This window comes from Notechis scutatus, chromosome 1 (assembly GCF_049901735.1).
Source record: "Notechis scutatus isolate UNSWTSFEM ecotype Mainland chromosome 1, rNotScu1.2, whole genome shotgun sequence".
Classification (NCBI taxonomy): domain Eukaryota; kingdom Metazoa; phylum Chordata; class Lepidosauria; order Squamata; family Elapidae; genus Notechis; species Notechis scutatus.
The window spans coordinates 57,559,725-57,569,662 of record NC_142009.1 but is presented as its reverse complement, the minus strand read 5'-3'; the positions used below and the strand labels follow the sequence as shown (position 1 = coordinate 57,569,662).

The window sequence follows — 9,938 nt, the reverse complement described above, 5'->3', positions numbered from 1 at the left end:
TAAATATTTGCGTTGTAATGTTTGCTGTGAAGATAAGAGCAAAGTATTGCCTGCAAATAGGCTAAATGGTTTCAAAACAAAAGAACCTTTAGAAGTAGTATTTGCAGACATAATAGGTCCAAAGAAACCCAGTATGGGGGTGCTAGATATATACTGAGCATAATGGACCATTATTCTAGATATGGGTTTTGCTATTTAATGAAAAGCAAAACTGAAACATATCAACATTTTTCAATTGGCTTAGGTTTGCTGAAAGAAAGTCTAAACGACAACTGATAACCCTGGTGACAGATAATGGTACGGAATTTATTAATAACAAATTCCAGAACAGACTTAAGGTAGCTGGAATAGAGCATAAGAAGTCTGCTCCATACAGGCCAGAACATAACGCTTTTATTGAAAGAAGAGGCCAAACACTACAGGCAATGGTTAGAACAATGTTAAATGATTCTGGGTTACCTGATTCTTTGTGGGGAGGCTACAATGTGTGCTAATAACATATTGAACAACGTTGTTAATACAACGACAGGTGAAATACCATTTACCAGATGGCATGGCAGGAAACCTGATCTAAGTTACCTGCACACATTTGGTGCACCAGCATGGGTGCATATTCCTGCACAACTCAGAAAAAAAGGGCAACATAGAGCTAAAAGATTTTTCTTCGTTGGTTATCAGGCAAACCATAGGGCATATAGATTTTGGGAGAAAGGCACATCTAAAGTGTTATGTAGTGCTAGTGCCCAATTTCTAGAACATGAAGGATGGGAGAAATTAGAACAGGATGCCAATAAAGATGTAATTATTGAATCCTATAGAAATCCCATTAGTTATCCCTGTAACTTTAAAAATAAAGTAAAGAGACAAATACAGGATGAAATAGTGCCCATAAAGGAAGAAACAGATTCAATAGCTGAACAGGATGAGGAAGATGAACAGGTAGTAGTTCAACAAAGTCCTCCTGTAAGCCCTGTAATTCCCAGAAGAACTACACGTGTATCTAGACCGCCTGATAGGTACCAGGCTAACACAGTGTGCCAGATTAATCAAGTTCCTAATTCTGTTGAAGAAATTAAAAGTATCCTAATAAGGAAAAAGAAAGATGGTGATGCAGCAATGAATAAGGAACTGAATTCATTAAGTGATATGAAGGTGTATGAAAATGCCAAATTACCTGTAGGAAAGAAATCCATTGGCTGCAAATGGATTTCTAAGGTAAAAACAGATAAGGATGGTAATTTAATCCATAAGGCAGGTTAGTAGCCCAAGGTTTTAGGCAGAATGCTAATGACTACGATGAGGTGTTTGCACCTAGTCTTAAGGCAGCAACCTTGAGAGCAGCTTTAGTGTGGGCAGCTAGTAAAAACTATATAGTTAACCATCTAGATGTGGAAACTGCTTACTTGCACGCCCCATTAAAACATATTATTTATATGAAAAAACCTGTTGGTATTAAAAGTGAAAATAAGGATAATAATGATTGTTGGTTGTTAAAGAAAAGCCTCTATGGTCTAAAACAATCAGGCTATGAATGGAACCAGTATATTGTAAAGGAACTAGACAATATAGGATTTAAAGCTGGTTTAGCCGATCCATGTCTGTTTAAAAGGGAGACAAATGGGAAAGTATCATTATTATTACTATTCACAGATGACATTGCATTGATAACTGAAACTAATGATGAAGCAAATAAAATAATAGCATCATTAGGAAGGAGAATAAAAATCAAGCAATTAGGGAGATAAAGAAGTATCTCGGTTTGAATATAAAGAAAACACGGAAAGGTTTTAAGATATCTCAGGAAGATAAGATAAGCAAATTGCTAAAAGATTACAAGATGGAGCTTTGTAAGCCAGCTAAGACTCCAATGAGTCAGGAGTTTAGCAACACTGATGTACAAAGCCCTGAGTTTGATAAGGTGATTTATCAATCTTTAATTGGTAGTTTGAGTTATATTAGTAATTGGTCTAGACCAGATATATCGTACTGCGTGAATCAGTTGGCTAGATTCAATTCTGCACCATGTGAAAGACACTGGATTGCAGCTAAGAGGATATTAAGATATCTTAAAAGACAATGAATTATTCATTGTATTTAGAACCAAAGGGTGATTTAATTTTGAGTGCTTATGCAGATGCTAGCTTTGCATCAGAAAGAGACACTAGAAAGTCGACTTCAGGAACAGCCATAATGCTGGGTAAGACATTAATAGGCTGGAAGTCAATAAGACAACAGCATATAAGTTTGTCTACTATGGAGGCAGAATTCTCCTGTTTATCATTGTTATGTACAGAATTAATAATGTATAAACAAATGTTAATTGATATAGGTATAACTGTAGATTATCCTATAATTATACATGAAGATAATCAGGCAGCAATTCAAATGGCCACAAATATTGGAGTAAAAACAAGGAGCAAGCATACAGATCTAAGATACCTAAACGTGAGACAATCTGTAAGAAGTAAGATGATTCAGCTAGAGTACTGTATGTCGGAGGACAATTTAGCTGATAATTTTACTAAAGCCCAAGGTGCCAATAAGCACCAGGAGAGTTGTGAAAAATATGGGATAAGATTGTAAAGGTATTATATATTTATTTCACCCAAAAGGGAGTATGTTAGGTATAACATTGATACCAAATATGGTTTGGGTGAATAAATATATAAAACTTAGATATCATGGTTTAAGTGCTTATCACTTTAAGCAAAATGCAGCAGGCAATTAGCCGATTAAGGTGCGGTTAGAAGTTACTATATAAGGAAGCATTAGAAGCTGGAAAGCTGGCTGTAACTGTATGCGACTGTAACTGTGTGCTGCTGCGACTAACTGTGTCTTGCTGTGACTAACTGATATTACTGACTGTGAGTGCCTGTGACTGAACAGTTATTGTTTGCTACTGTTTGCTGATTTACTGCGTAACTCTACTGAATATCCAGCGTTTGTTTCTCTGGAGAGTGAAACCGAGGAGGAGAAGATATATTTATCGGCTGATAAAGATATTGCAAGGACTCTTAACTTGGACTATACTAGTGAGTCTTACTGGATGGAAATACTGTAATGAATTAATGGACTGAATGACAATGCTTAAACTCTAACTGGATTAAAAACTATTTAAACTACAAACAGTGTTTGTGTTCAGTGTGTGTATACTCTGGGGCCCTTCCACTCTCGTTTGGCTTCCTGGCTTGACTACTGCTGCAATACTCTTCTAGGGGTTAATTCCCAAAATCCCTAACAGTAATGTGAGCCAACGTCGAGAGATTGCAATGCGATTAGAAGGCTAAAGGATTCTAAAGACAAGCTGATTAACTTTCAAACCTGCTAGCAAGGAAAGAATTTTTCCTGTTTCGGTCAAGGAAGAATCACAAGCACTGCCTATCTCTCACGAGGCTGAGTACCTTTGGGACAACTATGACTGAATGATTGGAATCTCTGCCATAGACACATAGCCATCAAGTTTCTTTATGGGACTTCTCTTCAATTTACAACTACATAGTGCAGTAAGTGGTGGAACAATGTATAAAACTTATTTCTTTCTTTTATGCCATGTAGCTACCAAGGCAAGTAAAATATTATTCATGACATCCCTTGAATGGTCATCTCATTGAAACTTCTGGTGATTTTTTTTGTCTTCTGCAGCCATATTTTTAAAGATACATTTAAGAAAGCCCTTGGCATTCACTATGATTTAAACATTGGGATTTAGTGTTGGAGGTTTTGATGGATAGGAAGGAACTGTTCTCATATCAGATATGCATAAGATATTTGATAGAGTAAGATTACTACAGTATATCATTTTAAGCACTATCATTTTTATTTTAATTTGATGTAGAAATCAACTGATATATACTCCTTGCTAGAAGAGGAATGGGGAAGTATGATTCTGTTTGATTATTTTTCTGGACTGATTGTTGACTTTTGCTATCATCAAGTTGGATAGTTTTCTAAATAGGTTATCTTTACCCAGGGCTGGGTTTTTGTATTTCAATGGATTTCTGTAGCATTGTAATATAATGCATGGCTTTCTTCATTTATTTATATTTACTAATCTAATTTATATGCCTGCCTTTCTATCTAAGAACAACCAGATGTTTATATTAAGACATAAAAACAGCAGCTGAAGCTTCCTGGAGGCTTAATGACAACACAAAACCATGAGAAAAATTCACCTGAACCAGAGATTCCATACTAATATCCTGATTCCAATGACTGGAGAAAGAGCCAGCTCTTTCCATTTTGTAAAAGGACAATGGAGTATGGATTGTATATTTCAGAGTGGTTGTGGACAGTTGGTTCACAAGGTAGTGCCTTAACAAAGAAAACATACTTGTGGCAACCCACTAAATGACATTGTTTTATCAGTGGCATCCAGATCATAACCACTTTTCAAAAACCACCAGAGCAAGGCATTCCCCTAACTAACCTGGTTCCATGCCATGTAGGACTTTAATGGTGGCAATCAGCACCTTAAATTGCACCCAGAAACCTAGTGAAACCCTATGTAGTTCATAAGGCAGTAGAGTTACATTGGCCTATTGTAGTGTACATTAATTACACATGCCACTACGGTTCTTTCTGGACCAGCCAAAGCTTCCAAATGCTCTAAGGTCCACCCCACATAGAACACATTGCAACAGTCCAATTGGGAGATATGAGGCATGAATGTCTGTGAGGAATGGGCATAATTGCCCACAAGATATATATGTAAAAGAAGTTCTCCTGGCCATGGCTTCTACTGGCTTCTCAAGCAGGACTTATGAGTATAAAAGAACCTCCAGACAGTGCACAGACTTTGAGTGGGAGAGTGAACCCCACTCACAGATAATGATGGAAATCAGTAGGTTGGGGGTGAGGGAGGACACGACTAAAACCCACATGGAGAAGATGCAGTTTTCAATCTGTGGCATCTCCAGTTAAAAAAAAAACAATAATGAATAATGATAAAGCACTCCATCTGAGGTCCTGGACAGCCAAAGCAAATAATGTTGTTTTAAGAAAGCAGGTCTCCTAAGAAAGCATTTAGCAGCTTCATTTGATTTATCAGTTTTGGCCAGCCCTTCTGGCAACATCCATTACTGAATAGTTGGAGGGAGGGTGAATAAAGTATTAGAGGTTCTTGCCTCAAGCCCAGTTTTCTATTGCTAAACCTAGATATGAGGGCATGTGCTTTCTGACTGAAGTCACACACTTCGTGGAAATATTATCAAAATTTTTGTAAATCTCTTTGAAATCCTGACACACATTCCACCTAAAGAGGAACAAAGAGTGCTTTTAATTTTGTATCAGTTGTGTTTCTGTTGAAATCCAAGATCCATCTTTTTTCAGATTTATGGGCAATTTAGCAATTTAGCACTTCTGTACATTGGATCTTTTTCAGGGAACATGCTAGAGATGGGATTCAAATTTTCAGTCATTCTTTTTCTTTTTCCATCTTTCTTCTCTGCAGTTTACTGCTTTGGACTGTAAGCAAGAGCTTCAACAGGTTCACAGTTTTCCAAACTTTTGCAATAATAACCTTAAAAGCAGGGGTGGGCTGCAACCAGTTTAACAACAGTTTCTGTGAACGTGTGCTTTGCACGCGCATGCAGCATTCAATAAGCACCAATATGAACCTCTTCAGCTCACCTTCTAGCCTTCCCCGGTAAGTAGAACAGCTGAGATGCAGTTATCCATTTGGGCGCACGAGTCAGCTGAGCTGCAAAAGAAAGAAATGTAAGACAGGATACTGCAGGGGCGGGTGGGTGGGGCCAACTGATTGTCATTCGTGAGGGTTCACTAGAACCGGTCCAAATCTGCAGCAGCCCACCGCTGCCTAAAAGGGGGTTTTCTCTAGTAAATACAAATTTATCTGTGCTAAAATGGTCTCGTGTGTAACTCTCCTTTTGCTCGATAAGAGTCATATCATAGAAGGTATTAAAATCTTTTGATAAAAACAAACACACATTAAAAAGCTAGGCATAGCATAAGACATAACTAGTATTTAAAATAATTACAAAGATCCTGCCTGACAGAACTAGGGAAAGCACTGTGTTGGGATAGATGCAGGGGTGGGATTCTATCGGTTTAGACCGGTTCTATAGAATCGGTTATTATGATTATGTGCAGTTTGGAGAGCTAGCAAATTGTGCCCCTGGCTGACCCCACCCCTCTCCTCCTGCCCCTCCCCTCTCCACCCAGTCCTTATCGTGCATGCGCAATATCACGTGCATGCCTGACATCGCTGACTGCATTCTCTCCTGCCCAGTCATTCCTTAAAGTATTTCTTTATTTCCCCTCCTGACGATCAGCTGTTCTGATGATCAGCTGTGCTGGGATCCCCCCTCGCTGTCTTACTGCTTCACCCAGGAGATTTCTCTGAGGCCCAGGAGGCAAAAAGGGGCATGCAGCGGGGGTGTGCTCCATTTTTGCCTTCCTGGACCCCAGGGAAGCCTTCTGGGAGCAAAAATGCCCCCCAGGAGGCTTCCCTGAGGTCCAGGAGGCAAAAAAAATCAGGAGGGGGGAGTGTTGCAAAAAAAGAAGCCATGCCCACCCAGTCACATGGCCATGCCCACCTAGCCACGCCCACAGAACTGGTTGTTAAAAAATTTGAATCCCACCCCTGGACAGATGGATTGATATTTTTTCTTTTAAAAAAAGTATACTGATGCCATCCGTTTGAAATTATGCCCCAAATCCGCATCCTACTGTGCACGATCTTCTGCATCAATTAACAGCACAACATTTAAAAAGTTACACTTCATGTTAAGCAGCGTATTTCTTATTATCTTTAGCTGTCTTATGTTTCTTGGGGTGTGACTGTTTCTATCACACTGCTTCCACTGTTCTCCTTATATGCTTGGATAAAGCAAGCAAACCCAAGCCACAGTTTTTCTGCAAGCAAGCAGTTCTCTCCAAATCACACCTGCACTCACAATAATTAAATAGATGCCGCAGCCGACAGATAGGCAGCCCTCCTCAGCAAGAGGCTGCTGTGTGGTAGATACAACAACTTCTATCACATCCCTGTAGGCAGAGATTTAGCAAATGAAATTGATCTCTTGTCTTATTATGTTTAGAACTTTTATTAAGGGCCTTCTTAGTGCTAAGCTAGAGGATTTTCTCTGTTTTTGAGCTAATCCTGTCTCCTTTTGATTCAGTTAATATTCACATAGTTTTAATGTGAAGATTTAATCAAAGCACTGAATACAAACAGTCAAGATACATTTGTACCAAACAATTTTAATGATTAAACCTTCCTTGGAGAGTCAAACAACTGATGGAGAGAATCTGCATAGTCATACTTCTGCTTGCATGAGCTGGAAAACCAAATAGGATGATTAACAGCTTTGGAAAAAGCCAATAGGATAAACTATTAGCAACCTATGGTTAAACCAAGAGCAGAATTGTCAAGTATTGTTTTGGAAGCAAATCTGACAAATGATTATGAGCAACTAGGAAGAGAAGACTTCTTGTTCCTCTTCCTCTGATACAAAGCTTCAATTCATCTTTCCATTCCAGTTGCATTGTCCTTAATTTAGCATTTCTGGCCAAGAGCCATACTTTAATACTTTCCCAATGTCACAACTAGGGAATGATGAAAAGTCTACGGGGCCATGTAATACACATAGAAAGGGATAAGGTTTTATAGAATAAGAGAATACAGAGTTGGAAGGCACCTAGGAGGTCTTCTAGTCTAACCTCCCACTCAAGCAGGAAACCCTATACCATTTCAGACGAATGGTTGTCCAAGCTCTTCTTAAAAACCTCCATCTCTGGAGCACCCACAACTTCTGTAGGCAATTCCTTGCACTGATTAATTTTCTAACCGTCAGGAAATTTCTCCTTAGTTCTAGGTTGGTAGTCTCCTTGATTAGTTTCCATCCATTGCTTCGTATCCAGTATTCTCATGTGCTTTGGAGAATAGCTTGACTCCCTCTTCTTTGTGCCAACCGCTTAGACATTGGAACATTGATATCATGTCATTCCTAGTCCTTCTTTTCATTAAACCAGACATACCCAATTCCTACAACAGTTCTTCGTAAGTTATTGCTCTTCTCTGTAGTATTTCTAGAGTCTCAAAATCTTTTTTATATCATGGTGATGAAAACTGGATTCCAAGCATGGCCTTACCAAGGCATTATAACCAAGGCAAGATGTTAGGAATAACAAGGTTACCAACGTAGTTTGGGTAAAATAATATATATAAACTATGATAGTGAGTTTATGTGTGTGTCACTTTAACTCCAAAGCATGTAATTTTGGGTGCGGCTGTAAACCGCCATAAGAGGGAGCAAGAGAACTTGATTGATTGCTGGCTTACTGGATTGCTTGCTGGACGATGATGGATTGATGGTGTGATAACTGGCGTGTTCTCTGCTGTTGCTGAAGGAAGAAAAAGAGTTTGACTTCTTCATATCTCTACTGCGAAGAGATATATTACTGATATTTGTAAGTGTACTGACCTCTTTTCGACACTGGACTTTGCAACTGATTAATCCCCGGACGGACTGAACTAGTGTATGATATATGGACTGTTTGACTATGCTAAAATCTTACTGGAATAAACTATTTAACTAGCACATTGTATCTGTTTTACTGAGTGTAAGCTACAAAAACGTTCATCTCACATATTTGCCTGCCTGCCTGACTGCCGTGCAGATTCTGCTAGGGTGTATATCCCTAACACTGGTTATGGGCCCAGGCTGCACAGTCAGACTAACCAGGATATAACAGGCTTATATAAAGTAAGAGTTTGTGTAGTTACACAATACTGTAAACAGACAGCTGTGTTTTATTAATTATAGTTTAATATCCAGAAAAAGATGGCACAAGTCAATTTACAAAGTTTGTCTCTAATATCCAAACTGGATGGAACAAACTATGTTTCATGGTCTATGAAATGCAGCCTACTTCTACGCAGAGAAGGTTTGTGGAGTATAATTCAAAACCCACCAGAGGTAGATGCTTGGGATCCGGAAGATGAGGATGATGCCCAGAAAATACTAGAATATAAACTGAAGAATGAGCAAGCTCTCTGTATAATAGGACTGACACTCTGTGACCAGCAGCTTGTCCATATTCGTGGAGAAGAAACAGCTGCGAAATGTTGGGAGAATTAAAGAAGATTTATGTTAGAGACAGTGTAGGAGCACATATAAATCTTACGAAAGCTGTTCAGAACACATCTTCAAAAGAATGGAGACATGTTGACTCATATAAACACTATGAAGAGAATTTTCAGGAACTGCATGAAAAAGAACTTATCTTCACAGAACTGCATCAGGTTTATATAATTTTGTCTTCGTTAGATGAAGAGCTATAGCGACTATGTAACTTCACTGGAAGTACTGCCAAAGATAACCTCACATTAACTGACATTACTGGCAGATTAATTGAAGAAGCCAGGAGAAGGCTTGAAAGGGATCAACTCAGAAGGGAACAACCACAAGAAGATAAAGAATCTCGACAGCCTATACAATTAGAAAATGTTTTAATTGTGGAGGAAAAGGACATTGGCTAGATTCTGCAAGAAAAGAAAGCCACAATGCCAGCCAGAATGCTAAAGGCATCAAAAGGATGAAAAATGCTTAGAGTTAGCCATGTATAGCAACGAAACTGTGAATAATAATTTATGGGTAGTAGATAGTGGAGCATCGCACTGCATAACGAAAGATAAGAAAAGATTTGTTAAGATGTCCATGAGTTCACAGCAGATATCGTTAGCTAATGGCTGGAAAATGAAAGCAAAAGGTGAAGGTATTGCACATTGTTCTTGCATAAAGAAAATGTAAAAATGTATATATGTACCACAACTTAAGTTTAATTTGCTTTCGGTTAGAGTTTTGGTTAAACTGGGTTATGTAGTTACCTTTAGGGAGAAAACTGCATAATAGAAAAGGAAGGTAAAAGTGACTGCAACTTTAAAAGGTGAATTGTATGTGTTAAATGATAATTCA

The 9,938-nt window shown here is 38.5% G+C and overlaps 1 protein-coding gene across 1 annotated transcript in view; it reads left to right on the top strand.

Moving 5' to 3' along the window:
- The first annotated feature begins 3,388 nt into the window (after positions 1-3,388).
- Positions 3,389-9,938, top strand: part of LBH (LBH regulator of Wnt signaling pathway) — a 59,455-nt gene continuing 52,905 nt past the window's right edge. Inside the window, exon 1 of the mRNA XM_087965034.1 lies at positions 3,389-3,503. The gene's annotated coding sequence lies outside the window, so the exon portion shown is untranslated. The remainder of the gene's footprint in view (positions 3,504-9,938) is intronic.